At 40.0% G+C, this 13,173-nt stretch overlaps 6 non-coding genes across 6 annotated transcripts; all 6 read right to left on the bottom strand.

Moving 5' to 3' along the window:
- Nucleotides 1–1,519: 1,519 nt before the first annotated feature.
- Nucleotides 1,520–1,591, bottom strand: trnag-ucc (transfer RNA glycine (anticodon UCC)). The gene has a single exon. It is a non-coding gene; the product is annotated as a tRNA-Gly (tRNA).
- Nucleotides 1,592–3,393: 1,802 nt separating this feature from the next.
- Nucleotides 3,394–3,465, bottom strand: trnag-ucc (transfer RNA glycine (anticodon UCC)). The gene has a single exon. It is a non-coding gene; the product is annotated as a tRNA-Gly (tRNA).
- A 1,782-nt stretch (nt 3,466–5,247) lies between these two features.
- trnag-ucc (transfer RNA glycine (anticodon UCC)) lies at nt 5,248–5,319 on the bottom strand. The gene has a single exon. It is a non-coding gene; the product is annotated as a tRNA-Gly (tRNA).
- A 1,843-nt stretch (nt 5,320–7,162) lies between these two features.
- Nucleotides 7,163–7,234, bottom strand: trnag-ucc (transfer RNA glycine (anticodon UCC)). Its single transcript has one exon. It is a non-coding gene; the product is annotated as a tRNA-Gly (tRNA).
- Nucleotides 7,235–10,087: 2,853 nt separating this feature from the next.
- Nucleotides 10,088–10,160, bottom strand: trnam-cau (transfer RNA methionine (anticodon CAU)). The gene has a single exon. It is a non-coding gene; the product is annotated as a tRNA-Met (tRNA).
- A 2,574-nt stretch (nt 10,161–12,734) lies between these two features.
- Nucleotides 12,735–12,807, bottom strand: trnam-cau (transfer RNA methionine (anticodon CAU)). Its single transcript has one exon. It is a non-coding gene; the product is annotated as a tRNA-Met (tRNA).
- Between the last annotated feature and the right edge of the window lie 366 nt (nt 12,808–13,173).

Below are 13,173 nucleotides of genomic sequence, written 5' to 3'. Positions count from 1 at the left end.
AGTCATTTTTGATCATTTTAATTGAAAACAATCACAGTAAGGTATTTGATTGTTACCCAGAAATTATTTGACTAATCCATTGCTGAAGTCCCCGACAAATAATTTTTTTTAGTATACCAAAAGCCGTCTGTTCTTTCGACCAATCGACTGGTTCAAATTTTAAAAAGTGTATTTTTCCATATATAGACTGAATAAAATCAACTATATGTAGGCTTGTCTGATGCTTTAATTAAGCACACTGTGATTAAATAATGAAGACACAAATTACTCAAGAGGGTGCCAGAAACCAAGATAACCTAACCAGAAGAAAAAAACCTGTTCTCAAATCTCCTCCTCCCGCTGCTGATGGCCTTCGCACCATTACGCTCCCGGAATTAGGCTACACCAGAGGGTCAGTTTCCATTTAGTGTACCAATTAACCTTCAATTTATTTTTTACCCCCAAATTTCATGATATCCAATTGGTAGTTACAGTCTTGTCCCATCTCCACAACAGACTCTGGATAGGTGAAGGTTGAGAGCCACGCGTCCTCCGAAACACAACCCAGCCAAGCTGCACTGCTCACTTAACCTGGAAACCAGCCGCACCAATGTGTCAGAGGAAACACCGTACACCTTGCCAACGTGTCAGCGTGCACTGCGCCCGGCCCTCCACAGGAATCGCTAGTGCGCGATGGGACAAGAATATCCCTGCCAGTCAAACCCTCCCCTAAACCAGGCGACACTGGACCAATTGTGCACTGCCCCATGGGTCTCCCGGTTGCGGCCGGATGCAAAGTTGCAGTGCCTTAGAACACGACAACTTATCTTACCATTTCTACCGATCTGCGTGCCAGTTATGGTTTTCATATGCATATTTTCGTGGAACAATTTAATTTATTTCATATTAAAAGTCTTCGTATCTCAAAATAATTTTCAAGTGATGAATAAAAATGATATCTAAACCTAAATGAAAACTACACAAATCTAAAAGGAACTTCTATTGCCATTGCCAACTATGTAAAAATGGCCTACATAAAGCCAACAAATAAAATCATTACAGTCTGAAGGTGAAAAAAATATCCTGATAAAAATTAAATCACTTTGGCTACACATGGCCTTTCGGCAACGAATTTGAAACAATGTATCAACTAATCAACTTGGTCCAGCCAGATGCTTGAGCTAACAAACTTGCAACATTGTATAAAATATTTTGCACCCTCAGTTTCCCCTGCCAGTGACCTCCGGGCAGACACAACTGTAGGCTCTATACCAGGCTATTTGCGCAAGGACAAGAAGTAATCAGGTAGGCCTATTTTATAACATTTCTTCACCTCAAACAGCAAGGAGATATGCGTCAATCAAGACGTGCCATAAATCTTTTTTTCGGGCAACTGCTAAACGAAAAAATTCTCAGTCGACCAACAGCCTATGACCAGTTGACTAAATGGTGTCAGCCCTATTTGATACTGAGATAAAAATAGCTGCACTGGACTTTTAGCAGATTCATTTCAAAGGGTGATTCAAACAAAATACCCAGTTGCGTTGGCCGGGAATCGAACCCGGGTCAACTGCTTGGAAGGCAGCTATGCTCACCACTATACCACCAACGCTTAACAAATAACTACCTGGAGCAGTCTCTGTTTGAAAGTGAAAGTAAAACAAAACCACATTTTACATTAGCAGAATAATAATGGGGTTCCCTAAAAACACATCACTGACATCACCAGGCGGTAAATTAGTTAATAGACCAATAACAAAGAGTTCCAAACGGCTCTGCCAATAACAGCTAGTTTTCAGCTTTCCCCCTTTCCACTCAGACAATGCAAGACATTCCTAGCAAAATTCTTGCTTGACAAATTGCTCTTTACTGACAAGTCATTTATGATCATTTTAATTGAAAACAATCACAGTAAGGTATTTGATTGTTACCCAGAAATTATTTGACTAATCCATTGCTGAAGTCCCCGACAAATTTTTTTTTTTAGTATACCAAAAGCCGTCTGTTCTTTCGACCAATCGACTGGTTCAAATTTTAAAAAGTGTATTTTTCCATATATAGACTGAATAAAATCAACTATATGTAGGCTTGTCTGATGCTTTAATTAAGCACACTGTGATTAAATAATGAAGACACAAATTACTCAAGAGGGTGCCAGAAACCAAGATAACCTAACCAGAAGAAAAAAACCTGTTCTCAAATCTCCTCCTCCCGCTGCTGATGGCCTTCGCACCATTACGCTCCCGGAATTAGGCTACACCAGAGGGTCAGTTTCCATTTAGTGTACCAATTAACCTTCAATTTATTTTTTACCCCCAAATTTCATGATATCCAATTGGTAGTTACAGTCTTGTCCCATCTCCACAACAGACTCTGGATAGGTGAAGGTTGAGAGCCACGCGTCCTCCGAAACACAACCCAGCCAAGCTGCACTGCTCACTTAACCTGGAAACCAGCCGCACCAATGTGTCAGAGGAAACACCGTACACCTTGCGAACGTGTCAGCGTGCACTGCGCCCGGCCCTCCACAGGAATCGCTAGTGCGCGATGGGACAAGAATATCCCTGCCAGTCAAACCCTCCCCTAAACCAGGCGACACTGGACCAATTGTGCACTGCCCCATGGGTCTCCCGGTTGCGGCCGGATGCAAAGTTGCAGTGCCTGAGAACACTGGGCCACTCAGGAGGCACGACAACTTATCTTACCATTTCTACCGATCTGCGTGCCAGTTATGGTTTTCATATGCATATTTTCGTGGAACAATTTAATTTATTTCATATTAAAAGTCTTCGTATCTCAAAATAATTTTCAAGTGATGAATAAAAATGATATCTAAACCTAAATGAAAACTACACAAATCTAAAAGGAACTTCTATTGCCATTGCCAACTATGTAAAAATGGCCTACATAAAGCCAACAAATAAAATCATTACAGTCTGAAGGTGAAAAAAATATCCTGATAAAAATTAAATCACTTTGGCTACACATGGCCTTTCGGCAACGAATTTGAAACAATGTATCAACTAATCAACTTGGTCCAGCCAGATGCTTGAGCTAACAAACTTGCAACATTGTATAAAATATTTTGCACCCTCAGTTTCCCCTGCCAGTGACCTCCGGGCAGACACAACTGTAGGCTCTATACCAGGCTATTTGCGCAAGGACAAGAAGTAATCAGGTAGGCCTATTTTATAACATTTCTTCACCTCAAACAGCAAGGAGATATGCGTCAATCAAGACGTGCCATAAATCTTTTTTTCGGGCAACTGCTAAACGAAAAAATTCTCAGTCGACCAACAGCCTATCAACCAGTTGACTAAATGGTGTCAGCCCTATTTGATACTGAGATAAAAATAGCTGCACTGGACTTTTAGCAGATTCATTTCAAAGGGTGATTCAAACAAAATACCCAGTTGCGTTGGCCGGGAATCGAACCCGGGTCAACTGCTTGGAAGGCAGCTATGCTCACCACTATACCACCAACGCTTACCAAATAACTACCTGGAGCAGTCTCTGTTTGAAAGTGAAAGTAAAACAAAACCACATTTTACATTAGCAGAATAATAATGGGATTCCCTAAAAACACATCACTGACATCACCAGGCGGTAAATTAGTTAATAGACCAATAACAAAGAGTTCCAAACGGCTCTGCCAATAACAGCTAGTTTTCAGCTTTCCCCCTTTCCACTCAGACAATGCAAGACATTCCTAGCAAAATTCTTGCTTGACAAATTGCTCTTTACTGACAAGTCATTTTTGATCATTTTAATTGAAAACAATCACAGTAAGGTATTTGATTGTTACCCAGAAATTATTTGACTAATCCATTGCTGAAGTCCCCGACAAATAATTTTTTTTAGTATACCAAAAGCCGTCTGTTCTTTCGACCAATCGACTGGTTCAAATTTTAAAAAGTGTATTTTTCCATATATAGACTGAATAAAATCAACTATATGTAGGCTTGTCTGATGCTTTAATTAAGCACACTGTGATTAAATAATGAAGACACAAATTACTCAAGAGGGTGCCAGAAACCAAGATAACCTAACCAGAAGAAAAAAACCTGTTCTCAAATCTCCTCCTCCCGCTGCTGATGGCCTTCGCACCATTACGCTCCCGGAATTAGGCTACACCAGAGGGTCAGTTTCCATTTAGTGTACCAATTAACCTTCAATTTATTTTTTACCCCCAAATTTCATGATATCCAATTGGTAGTTACAGTCTTGTCCCATCTCCACAACAGACTCTGGATAGGTGAAGGTTGAGAGCCACGCGTCCTCCGAAACACAACCCAGCCAAGCTGCACTGCTCACTTAACCTGGAAACCAGCCGCACCAATGTGTCAGAGGAAACACCGTACACCTTGCGAACGTGTCAGCGTGCACTGCGCCCGGCCCTCCACAGGAATCGCTAGTTTGCGATGGGACAAGAATATCCCTGCCAGTCAAACCCTCCCCTAAACCAGGCGACACTGGACCAATTGTGCACTGCCCCATGGGTCTCCCGGTTGCGGCCGGATGCAAAGTTGCAGTGCCTTAGAACACGACAACTTATCTTACCATTTCTACCGATCTGCGTGCCAGTTATGGTTTTCATATGCATATTTTCGTGGAACAATTTAATTTATTTCATATTAAAAGTCTTCGTATCTCAAAATAATTTTCAAGTGATGAATAAAAATGATATCTAAACCTAAATGAAAACTACACAAATCTAAAAGGAACTTCTATTGCCATTGCCAACTATGTAAAAATGGCCTACATAAAGCCAACAAATAAAATCATTACAGTCTGAAGGTGAAAAAAATATCCTGATAAAAATTAAATCACTTTGGCTACACATGGCCTTTCGGCAACGAATTTGAAACAATGTATCAACTAATCAACTTGGTCCAGCCAGATGCTTGAGCTAACAAACTTGCAACATTGTATAAAATATTTTGCACCCTCAGTTTCCCCTGCCAGTGACCTCCGGGCAGACACAACTGTAGGCTCTATACCAGGCTATTTGCGCAAGGACAAGAAGTAATCAGGTAGGCCTATTTTATAACATTTCTTCACCTCAAACAGCAAGGAGATATGCGTCAATCAAGACGTGCCATAAATCTTTTTTTCGGGCAACTGCTAAACGAAAAAATTCTCAGTCGACCAACAGCCTATGACCAGTTGACTAAATGGTGTCAGCCCTATTTGATACTGAGATAAAAATAGCTGCACTGGACTTTTAGCAGATTCATTTCAAAGGGTGATTCAAACAAAATACCCAGTTGCGTTGGCCGGGAATCGAACCCGGGTCAACTGCTTGGAAGGCAGCTATGCTCACCACTATACCACCAACGCTTACCAAATAACTACCTGGAGCAGTCTCTGTTTGAAAGTGAAAGTAAAACAAAACCACATTTTACATTAGCAGAATAATAATGGGGTTCCCTAAAAACACATCACTGACATCACCAGGCGGTAAATTAGTTAATAGACCAATAACAAAGAGTTCCAAACGGCTCTGCCAATAACAGCTAGTTTTCAGCTTTCCCCCTTTCCACTCAGACAATGCAAGACATTCCTAGCAAAATTCTTGCTTGACAAATTGCTCTTTACTGACAAGTCATTTATGATCATTTTTGATCATTTTAATTGAAAACAATCACAGTAAGGTATTTGATTGTTACCCAGAAATTATTTGACTAATCCATTGCTGAAGTCCCCGACAAATTATTATTTTTTGTATACCAAAAGCCGTCTGTTCTTTCGACCAATCGACTGGTTCAAATTTTAAAAAGTGTATTTTTCCATATATAGACTGAATAAAATCAACTATATGTAGGCTTGCCTGATGCTTTAATTAAGCACACTGTGATTAAATAATGAAGACACAAATTACTCAAGAGGGTGCCAGAAACCAAGATAACCTAACCAGAAGAAAAAAACCTGTTCTCAAATCTCCTCCTCCCGCTGCTGATGGCCTTCGCACCATTACGCTCCCGGAATTAGGCTACACCAGAGGGTCAGTTTCCATTTAGTGTACCAATTAACCTTCAATTGATTTTTTACCCCCAAATTTCATGATATCCAATTGGTAGTTACAGTCTTGTCCCATCTCCACAACAGACTCTGGATAGGTGAAGGTTGAGAGCCACGCGTCCTCCGAAACACAACCCAGCCAAGCTGCACTGCTCACTTAACCTGGAAACCAGCCGCACCAATGTGTCAGAGGAAACAACGTACACCTTGCGAACGTGTCAGCGTGCACTGCGCCCGGCCCTCCACAGGAATCGCTAGTGCGCGATGGAACAAGAATATCCCTGCCAGCCAAACCCTCCCCTAAACCAGGCGACACAGGACCAATTGTGCACTGCCCCATGGGTCTCCCGGTTGCGGCCGGATGCAACAGACTTGAACCAGGACTTCTAGTGGCAGAGCTAGCTCTGCATTGCAGTGCCTTAAAACACTGGGCCACTCAGGAGGCACGACAACTTATCTTACCATTTCTACCGATCTGCGTGCCAGTTATGGTTTTCATATGCATATTTTCGTGGAACAATTTAATTTATTTCATATTAAAAGTCTTCGTATCTCAAAATAATTTTCAAGTGATGAATAAAAATGATATCTAAACCTAAATGAAAACTACACAAATCTAAAAGTAACTTCTATTGCCATTGCCAACTATGTAAAAATTGCCTACATAAAGCCAACAAATAAAATCATTACAGTCTGAAGGTGAAAAAAATATCCTGATAAAAAATAAATCACTTTGGCTACACATGGCCTTTCTGCAACGAACTTGAAACAATGTATCAACTAATCAACTTGGTCCAGCCAGATGCTTGAGCTAACAAACTTGCAACATTGTATAAAATATTTTGCACCCTCAGTTTCCCCTGCCAGTGACCTCCGGGCAGACACAACTGTAGGCTCTATACCAGGCTATTTGCGCAAGGACAAGAGGTAATCAGGTAGGCCTATTTTATAACATTTCTTCACCTCAAACAGCAAGGAGATATGCGTCAATCAAGACGTGCCATAAATCTTTTTTCGGTCAACTGCTAAACGAAAAAAAGACCAACAGCCTATCGACCAGTTGACTAAATGGTGTCAGCCCTATTTGATACTGAGATAAAAATAGCTCCACTGGACTTTTAGCAGATTCATTTCAAAGGGTGATTCAAACAAAATACCCAGTTGCGTTGGCCGGGAATCGAACCCAGGTCAACTGCTTGGAAGGCAGCTATGCTCACTACTATACCACCAACACTTACCAAACAACTACCTGGAGCAGTCTCTGTTTGAAAGTGAAAGTAAAAGAAAACCACATTTTACATTAGCAGAATAATAATGGGGTTCCCTAAAAACACATCACTGACATCACCAGGCGGTAAATTAGTTAATGGACCAATAACAACTTCCACTTTGCCAATGAACAAGCATTTAGCATGAAGGCACCGCAGTGGAGGCTGGTGGTAGGAGCTACAGGAGGATGGGCTCATTGTAATGGCTGGAGTAGAATTAATGGAACAAAGTCAAACATTTTTTTTGATTTCTATATATTTCATGTGTTTTATAGCGTTCCATTTATTCCATTCCAGCCATTACAATGAGCTCGTCTTCTTATAGCTCTCCCACCAGCCTCCTCTGAGGCACAGTAATACCATAATGCTATGATTTTCACAGGTTCAGATCTATAGGGGAGGCATGTTCTGATGGGACGCATATTTTAATGAAACTGTTCCATCAAACTGTGCCTCCACAATAAAACCATGTCTTCTTCCCTTCTTCCTAGTATCATAGGTGTCCAATAGCCTTTAAACACAAGCTGCTTCAAATCAAATGAAAACAAAGTTTATTGGTCAAGTGCTAATGATATAGGGTGTAAACGGTACAGTGAAATGCTTACTTGCAAGCTCTCCTCAACTGTGCAATACACATTTATCAAAAATATACACAAATAAGTAATAAAAAGCAGTAAAAAAAAAAAGGAAATATATACATGTGCAAGAGAGAGTAGTGACATGTTTTTATGTTTTTTATTATGTAAATTTGTTTTGTAGCTAGTATTTATTTAGTATATGTCTAGAATTCATAACTTTGGAGATCACTAATTAGCTAGAAATATGGACATTGAACGTTCAAGCTGCTGCACAGACACTATGGAAGCTCTAGTCTAGAAGCTCTAGTCTAGAACGCCTGGTTAAATTGTGTTTGAGAACATTTTTAACTCTCTAAATGTTTAAATGAGTGAGAGAAAAAAATTATTGTAATACTTTGTGAGTGGGCAACATGCACTATCATCCTAAATTGGCATGTTGATTTATTTTGCCATATTAAATTATTATATATTGCACTAATTTACTACCTTACAAAAGCTTGAATTTTCACCGCATTAAATGTTGTGTCATTACACATTCTTACACGTTACACAGTTCATTTTATCATACTTGCCTGTCCGTTGCAGGAATTTTTAGCATTTTCAAACTCAAATGGCACGGATAATTTGGAGCGCTCTATGTATAAAAGTCGCTGGCCACAAACAAATAGACGAGGAGGCTCGCGCCCTAATGCCATAGATGTTAAGGTTTACTCTTGCAGGCAGGATGAAAATGAAATCAGTCAAATGAAATAAATCCATTAGGCCCTAATCTATGGATTTCACATAGCTGGGCAGGGGCCTGGGAGAACAAAGGCCCACCCACTTGGGAGCCAGGCCCACTCACTGGGGAGCCAGGCCCAGACAATCAGAATGAGTTTTCCCCACAAAAGGACTTTATTACAGACAGAAATACTTCTCAGCACCCCGCCCTCCCCCATCTGACGATTCTGCAGGTGAAGAAGCTGGATTGAGAGGTCCTGAGCTGGCGTGGTTACACGTGGTCTGCGGTTGTGAGGCAGGTTGGACATACGGCCAAATTCTCTTAAACAATGTTGGAGGCGGCTTGTGGTAGAGGAATTAACATTAAATAATCTGGAAACAGTTCTGGTGGACATTCCTGCTGTCAACGTGCCAATTGCACACTCCCTCAAAACATGAGACGTCTGTGGCATTGTGTTGCGTGACAAAACTGCATATTTTAGTGGCCTTTTATTGCCCCCAGCACAACGTGCACCTGTGTAATGATTATGCTGTTAAATCAGCTTCTTGATATGCCACACCTGTCAAGTGGATGGATTATCTTGACAAAGGAAAAAATGCTGACTAATCGGATGTATAATTTTGTCCTTGACACATTTAATTGACACATTTAACATTTAATTGAAATACTCAAAAACGCATTGTGCTTTAATCGTGGCCATCACGATTAAATTTAGAATTGTTATTTGTTGCGCAATGAATGGGTTTACAAAAGCACGTTTCACTCCAGTGAGGAGCTACTCTTGCGTTGTCTGACAGGTGATACGATACTCCGTTCCTCAAACTAGGCTCTGTATGCACTAAATTATGCAAATTAACCTATAAACCGATAAGCATGACCGGCCAAATGTATTTTCGGCACCTAACCAATTATCAGCTAACCTGTTAACATCCCTAAATTCGTTGTGGTTTGTCTTTTAGAACAATCCTAACGTAACATGTCACCAAGCTTATTGCTCCAGATCCATTGATTTCAATACAATGTTGATGTGAGTGATTCATTTGTGCATGCTACTGATTACAGTAGAACAAGCTAATCAATTACAGTTTAGAGTGGACGCTTGTCAAATGTTGATGCATGTGCAGTTTAGAAGGTACTAATTTAGCTGAATACAAGTAATCTGAACACAAGTGTGTAGAGAGTCATTTTTATGTTTTGGTCTTCAAAATATCACAACCTATTTCAGCGTATTGATTATGAATTTAAAACCGGTGTTTTGACACGGCTGTAATTAAAAAATCCATGACAATAGGAAGCAGAAACAGTATCATTTTCAACTAATGTTTTAGGAATAAAAATGATACTTTTAACATACATATTCAACGGATTCTAAAAACTTCTGAATGAGCCCAAAAACATTCTCTGATTTTGATAATATAACTGAAATTGTGAAAATGAGTTTGTCTATTATATATTATACCTACACTCTCCTCTAGGTGCAACGGCTATGGTCATGTTGTATTGCTCCTCTACAAAATGTCTGCCCCCTGTGAGGATCGAACTCACGACCTTCAGATTATGAGACTGACGCGCTACCTACTGCGCTAAGGAGGCGTATATCTAAACGACAAAAACATTAATCTTGAAATAGGATTCATGATTGGTCAATTCAATATCAATTATTATTTTAATTGGTCATCTAAAATGACAGAAAACGCACTTGTGATAAGGATTTTACTTGTAGGTTTGAGAGTAGTTTTAGAAACCATAAAATAATTTACATAATACTTGCCTTCAACTTAATTATATTTAAAATAGTGTTGCCCAATCCCAAATCAACCCCTAGCCCTGATCCTGTAATAACTTGTATGGCTGTCTGGGCTGAAAAGGTGTGTGACTTAAAGGTAGACTCAGCAATACACATTTTGGAAGTAGCATTTTAGGCTGACATCCGTAAGAACAAACAGCGCAAAGCGAGGGGCTAATCTCCAAGAGTGAACAGTGCTCTCCGTGCCTAGGCAACAGGGTGTACTGTGCACCTCTCATAGTCTGTTCTGGACTTGGGGACTGTGAAGAGACCTCTGGTGCCATGTCTTGTGGGGTATGGTCATGTTGGGGCTATGGTCATGTTGTATTGCTTCGGTTGGAAGAGCTACAAAAACCCTGCCCCCTGTGAGGAGTGAATTGACAACCTTCAGATTATGAAATACTGTAGCTACATACTGCGCTGAGGCATTTTGAAAAAACATTTCTGATTGGTCAATTTGATTTCAAACACAAATATTATTGGTCATGAAAAACAACAACAATAAAAATTGAGTTTATGACCCTTGTGTAGGGTCATATCACATAATACTTGCTCTCAACTTGATTAATACTTGCCTTCAACTTCATTTCACTGATACATCGATATCAGCCTTTTACCGACATATCGATAACCAATATTCAATAAATAGAATGAAAAACGGGACTCTCATGCTTATCTGAACACTTGTGGCCATTTTTAAGATGTGTCATTATTGTCACAGTGTACGAAATCAAAATTTGAAGCATATTTCTCTGACAATTGCCCTTTTGGATGGCAATTTGTGAGAACTCAGTGTGACATATTTAAAAAAAAAAAAAAAAATCCCTACTGTAAAACCTAGATTGGGAGATATCAAAAAGTTGATATCAAACTTTATTTGCCACATGCGCCGAATACAACTGTAGACTTTACCGTGAAATGCTTACTTACAAGCCCTTAACCAACAGTGCAGAAAATATTTACCAAATAGACTAAAATAAAAAGTAATAATAAAAAGTAACACAATAAGAATATAAGAATAAGAATAACAATCTTGCAAAAGCTAAAAAAAGGTACATGAAAAATTCACTGCCCCCTGTGAGGATCGAACTCACGACCTTCAGATTATGAGACTGACGCGCTACCTACTGCGCTAAGGAGACTTATAAGAGAAATAAAAACACTGAGTTTGAAACGACGTTCCTGATTGGTGACTTTGATCATATCGATATGATTAGGTAATATGATTCGGCAGTACAGACAATCACGTATTTGCCCCTTGCGCTGAAATGTCTATTATAGTTTAGACTACGGCAAGGATACTCAAATATTGTTTGAGAAGGTCCGGTAACACAGATTTCCTAGGTGACAAAGGGCTGTATAGATATTGTCATTTATAAGCGCAGTAAATTTAAAAAAACACCTCGCGACCCATGCGACCTCCCCTCCCCTCCCCTCCTCCCACCCCCTCAGCAACATATGCCACGTCTTTTCTATGGCCACAAGTACTGTTCACGACACAAAATATTCACACCCCTCTTGTTGATGGAGAGAATTTAGCAAATTTAAAGCTAATTTCCTGCCATTCTACGCGGTTGGAAGAGCTACAAAAACCCTGTGAGGAGTGAATTGACAACCTTCAGATTATGAGATAGCTACATACTGCGCTGAGGCATTTTGAAAAAAACATTTCTGATTGTTCAATTTGATATCAAACACAAAATATAATTGGTCATCAAAAACAACAACAATATAAATTGAGTTTATGACCCTTGTGTAGGGTCATATCACATAATACTTGCTCTCAACTTCATTAATACTTGCCTTCAACTTCATTTCACCGATACATCGATATTAGCCGTTTACCGATATATCGATAACCAATAAAAACGGGACTCTCATGCTTATCTGAACACTTGTGGCCATTTTTAACATGTGTCATTATGGTCACAGTGTACGAATTCAAAAGTTGAAGCATATTTCTCTGACCATTGCCTTTTTGGATGGCAATTTATGAGAACTCAGTGTGACATATAGATATATTTCTTCCACCACTGTAAAAGAATAGCCTAGATTGGGAGATATATCAGTATCGGTAAGTTTTGTCGCCCCAAAAATTGTAATCAGACGAAGAAAAAGCCATATCGGTCAGGCTCTATGATATAACTAGTTGGTGGGCAAAAACAGTCATCAAAACAGACATTGTATATGTCCGTACTTTAGTATGAAAATGTCAATAGGTCACACAGACTGAGGATCAAGGAAATAGAATCTGCTTAGTACTGCAGTTCTCTCCTACGCAATTGCCTAGGCCGTAGGGCTAAGGGATGGGAGTTGTTTTGGGATAGGGCATGTGTAATACAATCTTGCAAAAGCTAAAAAGAGGTACATGAAAAAGCCAATGCCCCCTGTGAGGATCGAACTCACGACCTTCAGATTATGAGACTGACGCGCTACCTACTGCGCTAAGGAGGCTTGTATCAAAGGTGAAAACACTGAGTTTGAAAGGACGTTCCTGATTGGTCAAATTAATATGATTGGGCAGTACAGACAATCTCTGTATTTGCCCCTTGTGATGAAATGTCTATTATAATTTAGATTAAGGCAGGGATACTCAAATATAATTTGAGAAGGTCCGGTAACACAGATTTCCTAGGTGACAAAGGGCTGTATGGATATTGTCATTTATCAGCGCAGTAACAAACCCCCACCTCGCGACCCATGCAACCTCCCCTCCCCTCCCCCCACCCCCTCAGCAACATACGCCACGTCTATTTCTATGGCCACAAGTACTGTTCATGACACAAACTGTTCACACCCCTCTTGTTGGTGGAGAGAATT

Source organism: Salvelinus alpinus, chromosome 30, assembly GCF_045679555.1.
Source record: "Salvelinus alpinus chromosome 30, SLU_Salpinus.1, whole genome shotgun sequence".
NCBI classification, from domain to species: domain Eukaryota; kingdom Metazoa; phylum Chordata; class Actinopteri; order Salmoniformes; family Salmonidae; genus Salvelinus; species Salvelinus alpinus.
This window is presented reverse-complemented; position numbering and strand designations above follow the sequence as displayed.